This window comes from Symphalangus syndactylus, chromosome 1 (genome assembly GCF_028878055.3).
Source record: "Symphalangus syndactylus isolate Jambi chromosome 1, NHGRI_mSymSyn1-v2.1_pri, whole genome shotgun sequence".
Lineage (NCBI taxonomy): Eukaryota > Metazoa > Chordata > Mammalia > Primates > Hylobatidae > Symphalangus > Symphalangus syndactylus.
The window spans coordinates 158,199,586-158,214,080 of NC_072423.2; the positions used below are offsets into that span (position 1 = coordinate 158,199,586).

A 14,495-nucleotide genomic window follows, 5' to 3' on the forward strand; every position below is an offset into this window, starting at 1 on the left:
CCCCAGGGGACAGCATGACAGATCCTTCCGCCCTGCACCCCAGGGGACAGCATGACAGATCCTTCCGCCCTGCACCCCAGGGGACAGCATGACAGATCCTTCCGCCCTGCACCCCAGGGGACAGCATGACAGATCCTTCCGCCCTGCACCCCAGGGGACAGCATGACAGATCCTTCCGCCCTGCACCCCAGGGGACAGAATGACATATCCTTCCGCCGTGCACCCCAGGGGACAGCATGACATATCCTTCCGCCGTGCACCCCAGGGGACAGCATGACAGATCCTTCCGCCCTGCACACCAGGGGACAAAATGACATATCCTTCCGCCGCACACCCCAGGAGACAGCATGACAGATCCGTCTGCCCCGCACCCCAGAGGAAAGAATGACAGTTCCTTCCATCCCACACCCCAGGGGACAGAGTGACAGATCCTTCCACCCCACATCCCAGGGACCCCAGAAATCCTTTCAGGGAAACACACTCATGAGAAAAATCTGCGTGATTCAAGAGTTCCTCAATATGAGACCCACGCACCTCCCTGGTCATCCCACGTCCCACAGGCAAATCTCCTTATGCCACACATACACACACACACACAGACCCCCGGGGTTCCACATCCCTTCTCAGTGCCTCATGCTGAGAAATAGTCGAAGACCACCGGACACAAGGAAGCCTTCGACATGGAGAAAGAGGCAAAACCAAATTGTGTGGTCAGAGGAGACAGTCATTGGGGCAGAAGAAAACTGCAACAAAGAAAAGCGATTGTTCAAATGCTCTGGGGTGTCTGTCTCCCACCAGTGGAATTGCTGTGACACTCGGTGTGTGTCAGTGTTTGTGCAGAGGCATCTTCTGTCTCTAGAGGAGACTCTGGGATCAAATGAGTGATGGGTACACGAAGGCCCATCAAACCACCATAGGAGGAGGAAAGAGCACAGGCCTTTATTATGAACAGGCTAGGTCAACAGGATTAGCCCCGGGATTGGACCTGGGTTTGAAGAGAAAGAGGAATCAAGAAAAATCCCAAGAGTTTTGACTTCAACATCTGGAAGGAGAGCAGCCCCCTGTACCGAGATGGAGGTAACAGGAAGAAGAGCACCTTGTCGGGGGAAAGCAAAGCCCTGGTGTGAGTGGCCCAAGGCTGTAAAAAGTGTGTGATGCCCCAGATAAGGTGTCAGCTGACCCAGTATTCAGGTCTGGGCTGCAGATGAGATTTTGGGAGCTTCTGGGGTATGGATGTGATTTGCAGGTGACTTTGCCTGGGAAGATCCTACAGATGGAGAATAAAGACAGGAGGAGGTTAGGATGATGGGAGGGGGACCAGGATCGGGCTCCAGGATCCCTCCCAAAAAAGCCCTTCCGGAGGAGGGGTTGGTGGAGAAGTGCTAGCCGCCGGTGCCCTAGCAGGGGTGACTGTGGGGGGCAAAGGGCACTGTGGTGGGCCTAAGCGACAACAGGAAAGAGGAGGTGGGGCTGGCGTGTGTAGGAAGTCCGTTTAGGTGGTTTCTCTAGAAAGAGGAGAAGAGGTAGCTGCTGGAAGGGGTGAGATCCAGGGGTCTTTTCATGGCAGCAGCTCTCAGCATGGCGTAGATGGACCAGTACCCCCGTGTGTAAAGGGACGACAGTCCCGAGTGCTTTGGACAGGCACAGAAGGGGAGACGGTGCACAGCCTCAATGCCGGTGGGCGGGGTCGATGTGATGGTAAGCAAACCGGGACATTCTTTCAGGATTTCTCCATAAAACCTAGCGGAGAGTGAAAAAGAGGGAAGACAGAGAGAGAGAAACAGAGAGAGAAAGAGAGAGCGAGAGCAGTCAGAGTCTGGGCAGATGCGAGTTTGTGACCCAGGGGGGAAGCCTGGCAGAATGGGCCCCTCTCCTCCAGATCCGGGGATCTGGGACCTAGGAGTGTCTTGGGATCTGTAATGACTGGGAAACACCTGGGACAGCTTCCAAGGCAGCCCCAGTGCACCAACACCTGGTCCAGGAGCACACAGAGATTTACGGAGTCCAGACTCCAAACAGAACTACAAAAATGGGAAGGTGTGGAGGGGGACGTGGGTCCTGATTTGCAGACTGGGGCCTCCAGCCTTGAATGGAGGAAGTTAAGAAGGAAGAATGCAAGGAGAATTCAGGGACAGCTGGAGAAAAGGCCTGGAACTCCTACTGGTCTATGGGAAAAGCAGCAATCTTGTGAGTGAGAGCACCATCCGGAGCTGGGTGGGTGGGAGGACTATCAGGGAGGCTCGGGGCTGGGCGGGAGATGGCCCCACACTCCTTCCCCTCTGCTCTTCTGCAAAGTAGGCAGGTCTGCCCGTCCTGTCCTCTGGGGATACTTCACCTCACTGCACTTTCAGCTATTTGTTTTTTAAGAGTTTGACTGTAACTCCCTGTCCCCAGATGCTAGCGGTAGGGCTAGCTAATGGAGCGGTTAGCCCAGACTCTTCCCCTTCCCAACCCCACTTCTGGGGAAGACCTGACCTGGGCTCCTCCGACCAGTGTCTTATACCCCAGGGGGAACACACCCACTCCAAAGAGCTAACACCCAAGGACTGCAACCCCTGAACAAGAACAAGTTGAGATGAGGACACTGTTTAAAGTTTTATTTATTTATTTTATTTTTATTTTTTGAGACAAATCTTGCTCTGTTGCCCAGGCTGGAGTGCAGTGGCGCAATCTCGGCTCACTGCAACCTCCGCCTCTTGGGTTCAAGTGATTCTCCTGCCTCATCCTCCTGAGTAGCTGGGATTACAGGCCCGTGCCACCACACCTGGCTAAGTTTTGTATTTTTAGTAGAGAAAGAGTTTCACCATGTTGGCCAGGCTGGTCTCGAACTCCTGACCTCAGGTGATCTGCCCACCTTGGCCTCCCCTGTTCACAGTTTTAAAACAGATGCACCAAGAATTTATACAAATAAACATATTCAAAGAGATAAGGGCAGATACCAGAGACATAAAGCAGGGAACAAGGAATGTCTAGCATCCAATGAAATAATTGAAGTAAGGAACATAATGAGGCCAAATGCAGCTGAAGCCAGGTGAGCGGGCTAGAGGCAACTTGCCCAAAAGGCAATAGGAAAACAGAGAATGTATGAAAGAACAGTTAAAGGTGATTAAGGTAATTAAAGAAGTGGCAATGTACAGATAATGGAGTTCCAGGAAAAAAGAGAAAAATAAAAATGGAGAAAAAATATTCGAAGGTAAAATGAGAAAAATTAAAGATGAAAGCTCTCAAGTTGAAAGGGCTTAGAGAGTGTCAAATAGGATGGATGGGAAACTTACCCATAATTGATAGTGAAACTCGAGAATATCAAAGAAAATTCCAAAAGTTTCTATGAAGAGCAGATCACCAACAAAAGAGTAAGTTTGATTTCGGAGTTTCCAGCAGCCACAGTGGGTGCCAGAAGACACTAGAGTAATATTTTTAAAGACCTCAAGGAAAATAATTTGACACAGAAGCCAGGTGCAGTGGCTCACACCTGTAATCCCAGCACTTTGGAAGGGTGAGGCAGGTGGATCATGAGGTCAGGAGATGGAGACCATCCTGGCCAACATGGTGAAATACCATCTTTACTAAAAATACAAAAATTACCTAGGCATGGCAGCACATGCCTGTAATTCCAGCAGCTATGTAGGCTGAGGCAGGAAAATCTCTTGAACCAGGGAGTTGGAGGTTGCAGTGAGCCAAGCCAAGATGATGCCACTGCACTCCAGCCTGGGAGACAGAGCAAGACTCTGTCTAAAAAATAAATAAATAAATAAATAAATAAATAAAATAAAATAAAACATGAAAAAAAGGAATTTGACATAGAATGTTATAGCCAACTCAATTGTCATGGAAGTACAAGCACATATCCAATTATCTTCCAATATAAAAGGCCTCAGAAGATCCACTTTTCCAAAACTCACTTTGAAAACGTTCTTCAAGGAAATTAGAAGATAAATAAATCCAGGAGGATGTTAATAGGAACTATAGGTATAAAAAGCTTTAGATCAGATAGATTTTAGTAAAGTCTATTGTTATCTAAAAAAGCCAGGACCAGCCAGGCGCGGTGGCTCACGCCTGTAATCCCAGCACTTTGGGAGGCCCAGGTGGGTGGATCACAAGGTCAGGAGATCGAGACTATCCTGGCTAAAACGGGGAAACTCCGTCTCTACTAAAAATACAAAAAATTAGCTGGGCATGGTGGCAGGTGCCTGTAGTCTCAGCTACTCGGGAGGCTGAGGCAGGAGAATGGTATGAACCCGGCAGGCAGAGCTTGCAGTGAGCCAAGATCGCACCACTGCACTCCAGCCTGGGCAACAGAGCCAGACTCCGTCTCAAAAAAAAAAAAAAAAAAAAACAGGCCAGGAACAAAGTGAGGAGAGAAGATGAAGTACATTTACAACAATGCAAAAGTAAATATTTAAACAGAATCAACATGGGAGTCCAAAGATTTAATATTAATCTGCTCAGGAAATCAATACGATTAGCTATGTATTGATGTGGATCTTAAACTAAAGGTAACCACCATTAAAATCTATAGAAGAAACTTAGGAAAAAAGAAAGGAATGTAAAAGCCAATTATGAATGAAGGAGGCAGAAATAAACTCCTGCTGCAACCAGACACGATCAACTTAATGAGCTAAAACACCAGTACGAAGCTTGGATTTATAAAGAAAGAATCAACAGTTTTCCAAGAGAAGCAAACTTAAAAGTAAAGGGTACTAAAAAGTTTAAAGTAAATAGAAAAAGAAGTGCTAGGCAAATTCGAATCAATATAAAACTAGATAGTAGCCCTGCTATCTGCCAAGTCCAAAGGAAAATAATCACCAACGAACAGCATGATGTTACACACGTGAAAGAGGAAACAGATGAACAAGATGCAACCATCATGATCATATGTGTACTTAAGAATGTTCCTTTAAAAGAGCAAAAACTGGCCGGGTGCAGTGGCTCACGTCTGTAATCCCAGCACTTTGGGAGGCCGAGGCGGATGGATCCCTGAGATCAGGGGTTCAAGACCAGCCTGGCCAACATGGTGAAACCCTATCTCTACTAAAAACACAAAAACTAGCTGGGCATGGTGGCGCATGCCTGTAATCCCAGCTACTCAGGAGGATGAGGCAGGAGAATCACTTGAACCCGAGAGGCAGAAGTTGCAGTGAGCCAAGATACCACCACTGCACTCCAGCCTGGTGACAGAGGGAGATTCTGTCTCAAAAAAAAAAAAAGCAAAAACTGACATAACTATACAGAGAAAAATATAAGTTGGCAATTATATTATATATTTCTTAAAACATATAAAATAGCAGACATCAAAGATTTGAAACATACAAATTCTACATTATATTTACATAGAACTCTGCATCTGAGAGACACTATACTTTTAAAAATGCATAGAATGTTTATACAATTTGATCATATATCATGAAAAGTGTATTTAGCAAGAAAGAAACACAACAAACTCTAAGGCAACAAAGTGTGTTCTAATGTAATAGTATAATAAATTTTGAAATAAATAACAAAAGGATAGAAGTTTTAAAATACCACATTTTTGGAAAGGAAATGACATTACTAAATATCCTTTGGGTTTAAAAGTAAATCAGAAGAGGGTTACAAAATATTTAGAACCAAATGAAAATAAAAACAAAAATGTAAAACTTTGTGGGACAATGTTAAATTAGCACTTAAAAGAAATTTTATAATTTCAAATGTATTTACAGGAAGCAAGAAAACTTCAAAATAAAACAAAATATTCAATACAAAAATCTGAAAACTGAATAGAAACACTGAATAAATTGAAAACAACAAGAAGAAAGGAAATAATGAATATAAGGACAGAAACAAATAAAAAATTATCAAAAAAAGATTAACCAAAAAAACTGCTTACTTCTTAGAAAGATTAATAAAATACATAGAGCTTGAACAAGACCAATCAAACCAAAAAACAAGCAAGTAAGATACAAATCAACAAAATATAGAATAAAAGACCCTGCAGATATAGAGAGATTTGCTAACATAAAAAAGTACGTTTTAAAAAATGGTACATTAGTTAGGAAATATAGAGAAAGACATATGTTTTTTCAAAAATATAAATGCTGAAATTGTAACAAGAAGGATTTTTGTAAAAAAAATCCTGCATGATTCCATGTGTAAGACGGCCTAGAACAGGCTAACTAATCTAAGGAGAAAAATAAACTAGAAAGGGATCAAAGGCCTAAATGTAAAAGGTAAAACTAGAAAACTCTCAAAAAAAATACAAGTGTCAATCTTTGCAGTCTCAGGTTAGGCAAATCCTTTTGTGATATGATCTGAAAACCACAAACAACAAAAGGAACAGAGAAACTTCTAGAAACATCAAGAGAGTGAAAAGACAAGCCCCAGAGTGGAAAAAGGTCTGTGCAGACCAGGTGTCTCATAAGTGGTGTGCATCCAGAATAGATCCAGAACTCTTCCAACTCCACGATGAAAGAATTACCCCACCAGGCCAAACGGACACAGGATGTGAAGAGGCGTTGCTCTCAGGAAGACACACGAAGGGGCCAGGTGCCAGTGAGGTCACTCAGCGTCATCAGCCATCAGGGAAATGGGAATCAAGCCACACTCAGGCACCACCGCACACCCACTAGCATGGCGGTCGGGACGCAGATGGACAGTAACAAGGGCTGCTGAGGATGTGCATAGCCCGGAACCCTCACGCACTGATGGGAGCGTAAAGCAGCCAAGAGCGCAGGTGCTTCGTGAAACGGTCTGGCAGTTCCTCAGCACCTAACCACGGAGCGAATGTGGGACCCAGCAGTTCCATTCCTAGTGGAATACATAAGAGAGGCGACGCCTATGTCCTCACAAAAACGTGCACACAATGTTCATCACAGAATTGTTCATAACAGCCAAAAAGAGGAGATGACGCAAATGGCCATCAACTGATAGACAGCTACATAAAATGTGGTCAATCCATATGATGGGGTATGATTTGGCAATAAAAGGGAATAAAGTACTGGTACACGCCACAACATGGATGAACCTTGAAAACATGGTGCTGTGTGAGAGAAGCCAGGTGCACAAGGCTATAGATTGTATGATTCCCCTTATAGAAAATGTCCAGAATTGGCAAATCTATAGACAAAAACATAGCAGTTGCCTAAGGTCAGGAAGCAGGACTGGGGCGGGGCGGTGGGTGGGGGGGCTGGGGTGGGGGTCGGGGCGCAGGAAATGGGTAATAGCTACTAATGGGGACAAATCCTTATTTTTTTTTTTTAGTTGATAAAAATGTTCTAAAATTGATTGTGGTGGTTTCACAATTCCATGAATACTAAAAAACACTAAATACAGTTTAAACCGGTGAATTTTATGGTATATGAATTATTGTTCAGGAAAGCTGTTAAAATAAACGAACTGGTTCCTTTTGGAGAAAACAGGGCAGGAGAAATAGAGAGGAGAAGACATTTCTCTGAGCACAGCTTTTTGAATAGTTTTAACTTTTGGAATCATGACATTTTACATATTCAAATAATAAAATTATCAAGAATTGGGGAAAATGCTACAACAGAATGCCAACAAAGGAACCCAAGTGTCTTTCAAATGATTAGCCATCATATGAAGGACAGTCGGGACAAAACAAATTTAAGTAATTTTTGAAGACAGCACTTTGACTGCATACCCTCAGACTAAAGAAAAAAGCTGCAAACAGATCTGGAACTCTCATTGGGTTGATTTCTTGTGGTCCTGTGGGTGGAGCCATTCCAAACCTGCTCTGTGTTACGGCGTGTTTGAGCCATGCGTGATGCTGCCTCTGCTGCTGTGAGCCGGGGTCGTCACCATGCAAGACGGGATGCACAGGAATGAGGCAGGCAAAGAAGTGCTGTGGGGCTTGGTTGCAGCAGAGGTAGAAGGGTCTGGAGGTTCTGATGGCCCATGAGCAATGAGCACATCTCCCACCCACATCTTAACTTCTAAATGCCATTCCTTACTAAAAAGAACCAGAATTCTCAGAGAAAGGGCTGGATCCAGCCTCAAGGCAGAGAAGGTGCATCCACTGCATAGAAAATAAGGACGTGGCCAGGCACATGGCTCACGCCTTTAATCCCAGCACTTTGGGAGGCTGAGGCGTGCGGATCACAAGGTCAAGAGATTGACACCATCCTGGCCAACAAAGCGAAACTCCATCTCCACTAAAAATACAAAAATTAGCCAGACGTGGTGGCGCATGCCTGTAGTCCCAGCTACTTGGAAAGCTGAGGCAGGAGAATCGCTTGAACCCAGGAGGCAGAGGTTGCAGTCAGCTGCCACTGCACTCCAGCCTGGCAATACAGTGAGACTCTGTCACAAAAAAAAAAAAAAAAAAAAGCAAGAAAGAAAAGAAAAAAAAAGAAAAGAAGGACATGCTCCATATACACCATGGAATACTATGCAGCCACAAAAAGGATGAGTTCATGTCCTTTGCAGGGACATGGATGAAGTCGGAAACCATCATTCTGAGCAAACTATCACAAGAACAGAAAACCAAACACCGCATGTTCCCACTCATAGGTGGGAATTGAACAATGAGAAGACTTGGACACAGGAAGGGGAACATCACATACCGGGGCCTGTTGTGGGGTTGGGGGAGGGGGAGGGATAGTGTTAGGAGATATACCTAATGTAAATGACGAGTTAATGGTGCAGCACACCAACATGGCACGTGTATACATATGTAACAAACCTGCACGTTGTGCACATGTACTCTCGAACTCAAAGTATAATAAAATATAATAATAATAAAAAGAAATGCAGACATGTAAAAAAAAAGAAAAAAGAAAATAAGGATGAGTTCAAAACAAGGACTGGTACAAAGAAGGACGCTGGAACAGCCTGAACAGACGTCCACAGCAAACCTGGAACAACGGGAGCAGCAACATCAGAACAACAATCAGTTATAACCCACTATAAATAGAATAACGTTGCCGAACAGAGAATCCATGAACCCACAGGGATAATAAACAAACACTGGGAAGAAAGTAGCCCTTCTTTATAGAATGCGGTAAGAAATGATGGATTTGGAAAATTAGCATATGGAGCCATCACCGTAAAGGTTGACCCAATTGAGTGCAAACGTGACTTGGTGCCAGTGAGGCCAGCTTGGGGCAGGAGGCAGCTTTGTGGGCAGACAGGGCGTTCTCAGCCTCAGCAGATCTCCCACAATACACCCAAGGACGAGGAAAATCAGTGACTATTCAGAGGAGGAACCACCTTATCAGGGACCAAAATTAACATTGCCAATCAGGACAAGCTGACAGAGGTCTCTGCGTTTGGTATCTCAAGGACATTGTTTACAGAGCACTCCAGCCAGAAATATATAACTCGAATTCAATCCTGACAAAATACCAGACCAAACCAAATTGAGGGCATTCTTTAACATAACCGGCTGGTATTTTTTCAAAAATATCACTGCTGTTAAAGACAAAGACAGGCTGAAGAACTGCAGCAGATTAAAGAATAAAGAGATATGATTACTAAATAGAGCATGTGATCTGGTACTCCGTCCTGGACCAAGAAAAAAAAAGATAGGAAAGAAACTGCCAAAGTTAGAATGAAAACTGTAGATGAGATAAAAAGTACTGGCTCCATGTTACATTTCTTGAATTGATAGCTTCTGTGGTTACATAAGAGAATATCCTTATTCTTAGGAAATAAACACTGAAGTTTGTTTGTTTGTTTGTTTTTTTTAGACATAGTCTCACTCTGTCACCCAGGCTGCAATGCGGTTGCGCGATTTCGGCTCACTGCAACCTCCACCTCCCGGGTTCAAGCAATTCTCCTGCCTCAGCTTCCCTAGTAGTGGGATTACAGGTGTGCACCTGGCTAATTTTTTGTATTTAGTAGAGACGGGATTTCACCATGTTGGCCAGGCTGGTTTCGAACTCCTGGCCTCAGGTGATCCACCCACCTCAGACTCCCAAAGTGCAGGGATGACAGATGTGAGCCACTGTGCCCAGCCAATAAACACTAAAGTATTAAGGGGTAAGAGATATAAAGTAAAGCAGGGGAAAGAAAGAAAGAGGAAGAGGCAAGGAGACGAACAGAGACAGAGGGAAAGGGAAGAGAGACTGCTATGACAAATGTGGCAAAAAGTTAAAAATAGATAAATATGGATAAAGAGTATATGGAAGATTTGTTCTTTTTTTCACCCCCAAATTACTGTAAGCTTGAAATTAGTTCAAAATAAGAAGCTAAAAACAAAAATAAAATGGAACAGAGTAACTTCCTTTAATTCAGGAAGCCTCCTTTTGAAGCTGCAGCATCTGAGATGCAGGCAGCGAGTCCAGGCCCCTCCACTCTGTCTCCCCTCTCAGCCAAGATGATTTTTAAAAGTCCACAGTTGCAAACTGTTAGTGTCTGGTAGGGAGGGTTTTCTAATCACTCACATGGTTAACATGGTTAGCAGGTTAACACTCCATCCTGTGTGTTTAGGAAACTCTGTGAGAAAGGGTAAAGGTGAACAGGGCAGGTGGGCCGTTTCCTTCACGTCTGCCGTCAGGCCGGTGTTTTTCTTGCGTGATGGGACCCCAGGCTGGTGGCCCAAGGCTGTGCCACCCGTTGCTTCCCATGCCTGAGTGTGGATGTGGATCCTCATGCCTGCCCCTCATGGTGCCAATGGCAGGTGCCCCTGTAGGCATCGGGACTGCATTTCAAGAAAAAAGGAGGCAGGAAGGGGCGGGAAGGTGTCCTCAATCCAGGCTTGCCTTCACTTGCAAAGGAAAACGCAGTCAGCCACAAGCCCTCCCCTTCTCAGTGGCCAGAACTGTGCTGTGTGCATGCCAAGGGCCAGAAGATAGACACCAGCTGGCAGAGGACTGGGTGACCAGGGACCCAGGCTGACAGAATGCAATTCCAGTCCGGCAACTAGCTCCAAACTAAAATGTAAAAAGCCACGTTTAGCAAATGAGATTTTTCCTGAGCTTTATTTTTTTTAAGGGCTGTGTGCTTTCTATTTGACATAATCTGAAATTACAGAAAACAAGCAATGGGAATATCGCATGGTGGCCTCCACCTTTCTAAGCTTCGGCTGTCGGCACAAAACCACTCTATGGCTCTAACGTTCTGTGCTCTGTGATTGTTTTGTGTGCAAACAAAATCTCTGGGGTTGACCAGATATGCTTGGAAATTCCTCGTAACAAATGAAACAGCGGCTAAAACACACTGTGTTCCAGTTGGGATTTTGCATTTCACATATTATTTTTGAAAAACAACACAGAAAACTTGAAAGTTACAAGGACTATAAAAGCTTTCTATGTAGGCCAGGCATGGTGGCTCATGCCTGTAATCCCAGCACTTTGGGAGGCCAGTATGGGATGACTGCCTGAGCCCAGGAGTTTGAGACCAACCTGAGCCAGACAGCAAGACCCCACTTCTACACAACAAATTTAAAAATTAGCTAGGCATGGTGACATGCGCCTGTGATCCTAGCTACTTTGGAGGCTGAGGCAAGAGGATCACTTATGCCCAACAGTTTGAGGTTACGGTGAGCCACCATCACGCCACTGCACTCCACGCCTGGCCGACAGAGTGAGAACCTGTCTTGAATTTAAAAAGTTTTTTACGTAAAGTTTTGGCAGAAACTTTTCAGATTGAGACTTAACATTTAATAACGTTCTGTAATAATGGAGGATTTTAACTTTGGTTTAATTTCTGGAATCTTTTGATGGGTTTGAGGTTGCAGCTATCAAACCCTGCAGGAATGGGCTGTGCACAGCTTCAGGTGGGCTGGAGTGCTAACTGAGGCTGCCAGGTGTGAAACAGCACAAGGGTAAGAGCAAAATACATGCAGTGAGAAAAGAAATGAATTCACTCCATGGGCCTGCAGATGTGGAAATGAAGTGTCACCAAGGCCAGGCGCCTGTGCTCTGGGGTTCCTGGCCAGGTTCCCAGAAGGAAGGGTGTGGTTTCTTTTCCCTCTTGGATGGCTGGCTTCGGGTCCTGGATAGCTCGGAATCAATTCCAGACATTTGGGGTTGAGTCATCGGAAGAAAGGAAATAGAGATGTCTGAATTTTTCACATCACTATATTTTAAACATGATTAGGCAAGTACATTTTTGTTACTAAAATAGTAAATACATTTTACTAAGAGTGAAGTACATTTTGTTACTAAAAAGGAGAAAAGTTATTCAAAATGATAAATATCGAATTAATAAGCTCTCGCATTAGAAGAAAATAGGAAGAAAGTTAGCAAAGAAATGGGTGAACTGAAAGCGTCAACATGCATTCGTGAAAGTCTGGGTGCGGTTTATTCTGATTTACTCTGAGGTGAGCTGAAATCAGGACCGCAGGGTGGGCAATGCATCTGTGACAAGGCTGGACAGACTCATGGGTGCCCGCCCCACCCTCCTCCTGCAGCCACTCCCCCAGGGCAGGCCTCCTGTCCTGGGAGCCAGGCTGTTGGCATGTCACACAAAATCACGTGTGCTGGGTTCTGCACAGAGCAAAGCCAGGTATGCAGCACAAGGCAGGCTCTCTGGCTCTCGAAGACCCCGACAGAGAGCCCCCGCAGGCTGGGCATATTCTGACCCCAGAGGTGACAGCTTCCTGCAGTTCCCTGATCTGTCATTCCTGTCCTGTGACTTCCAGGGAGGGGCAGCTCCTGGGAGACCCACCAGGGACTCTCTCAGGAGACACCTGGGACTCTGCTCTTCCTTCCTGGGCTGCTGCGTGAGTGGGGCCGGGGTCTGGAGACCCTGAAGGCTGCCCCAACACCAACACCCCGCCTGTGCTCCTCCTGTGACGTGGGTGCATCCTGTCTTTACTGCCGAAGCCACAGCAGGGGTTTAGGGAGCCCATGCATCTGACCGGTACCTGTCTAACCCCACGCCGCCTGTGCCACCGTAATCTGATCAGTACCTGTCTAACCCCACGCCGCCTGTGCCACCATAATCTGACCAGTACCTGTCTAACCCCACGCCGCCTGTGCCACCGTAATCTGATCAGTACCTGTCTAACCCCACGCCGCCTGTGCCACCGTAATCTGACCGGTACCTGTCTAACCCCACGCCGCCTGTGCCACCGTAATCTGACCGGTACCTGTCTAACCCCACGCCGCCTGTGTCACCATAGGACAGAGCACAAAGGAGTGCCCAGGATGCACACCTGACACACTTCGCGGCCGAGCCGCAAGCCTGACGAGCGGGAGACCTTTGCAGTTCAGCGGTGTGAGGGCAGAGCGACGGAGCCCCTCCGCTTCTGTCTGCGTGAGCACGTTCACATAGAACGAGACTTCTGACCTGCTCAGACACTTGACACGCACATAATGGAGTAAACTTTTGGCATGCTATCAAATGCTTTGTCACATGCACACAACATCTCCGTCCCAGCATGAAGGAAAGGCAGCTGACCCTGGCCGACCCCACCCCAGGATGGTCCCTACCAGAGGCCCGAGTGTTTCCCCTTCCAGCTACACGTTTCCAGGGGCCACCGTTCTCTACTGAGGACATCACCTCTGGCTGCTGGTCTTGCTAGGAACCCTGTGCGAGGGTGAAACTGGCTGCCCAGCTTCCCAGCCCTGCCCTTACCGTGGTAAATTCCCCCCTCAGCAGACGTCCCCATAACAGCCCTTGGGTCTGTCCCCTGCAGGGCCCTGCCTGGCAGCCCTGGGTACCACTGGTTCACCCACTCCCCACTGCCAAGCAGCCATCCTGTGCCAGGGACACGGGGCTTAGAATAAATCAGAGAATAAAACAGATGCAACCCTGCCCGTGTGGAGCTCACAAAATTCTGACACGGGAGAGAACCATGTTCACCAGGTGCAGATGCTGCAGTGTGACTGTGTCCCCTCCAGAATTCACATGACATTGTAATTGTCACTGCGGTGGTATTAAGAGGTGGGGCCCCTACTCTTGCAAATGGCTTAATGCCTCAAAAAAAGGCAGCAGAGAACTAGCTGAGGCCTCTTGACCTTCCATCCCCTCCACCACATGAGGATGCAGTGTTCCCAGCAGAACCTAATCAGCCCACACCTTCATCTTGGACTTCCAGCCTCCAGAACTGTGATAAATGATGTCCGTTCTTTTTTTTTTTTTTTTGAGATGGAGTCTCACTGTGTCACACAGGCTGGAGTGCAATGGCACGATCTTGGCTCACTGCAACCTCTGCCTCCCAGGTTCAAGCAATTCTTCTACCTTAGCCTCCCAAGTAGCTGGAACCACAGGCATACACCACCACCCCTGGCTAGTTTTGTATTTTTAGCAGAGATGGGGTTTCACCATGTTGGCCAGGCTGGTTTCAAACTCCTGGCCTCAAAAGATCCGCCCGCCTCGGCCTCCCAAAGTGCTGGGATTACAGGCGTGAGCCACCGTGCCTGGCCTGAATGTCTGTTTATAAACTACCCAGCCTTAGGTGTTTTGTTATAGCGGTGCATACTGCCTGAAGCACGACTTTCTGCACTAAATACCGTGTTGAAGAGCCCAACTCTGGCGCCAGAGGCGGTGCCCAAGGCAGGCGTGGCTGTTCACGAGTTGCATCACCTTGGGCACGTCATCACCTCTCTGAG

At 46.4% G+C, this 14,495-nt stretch overlaps 1 pseudogene; it reads right to left on the bottom strand.

Annotated features, from left to right (window-relative positions):
* Window positions 1-11,999: 11,999 nt before the first annotated feature.
* On the bottom strand, window positions 12,000-13,440 carry LOC129487939 (uncharacterized; annotated as a pseudogene).
* Between the last annotated feature and the right edge of the window lie 1,055 nt (window positions 13,441-14,495).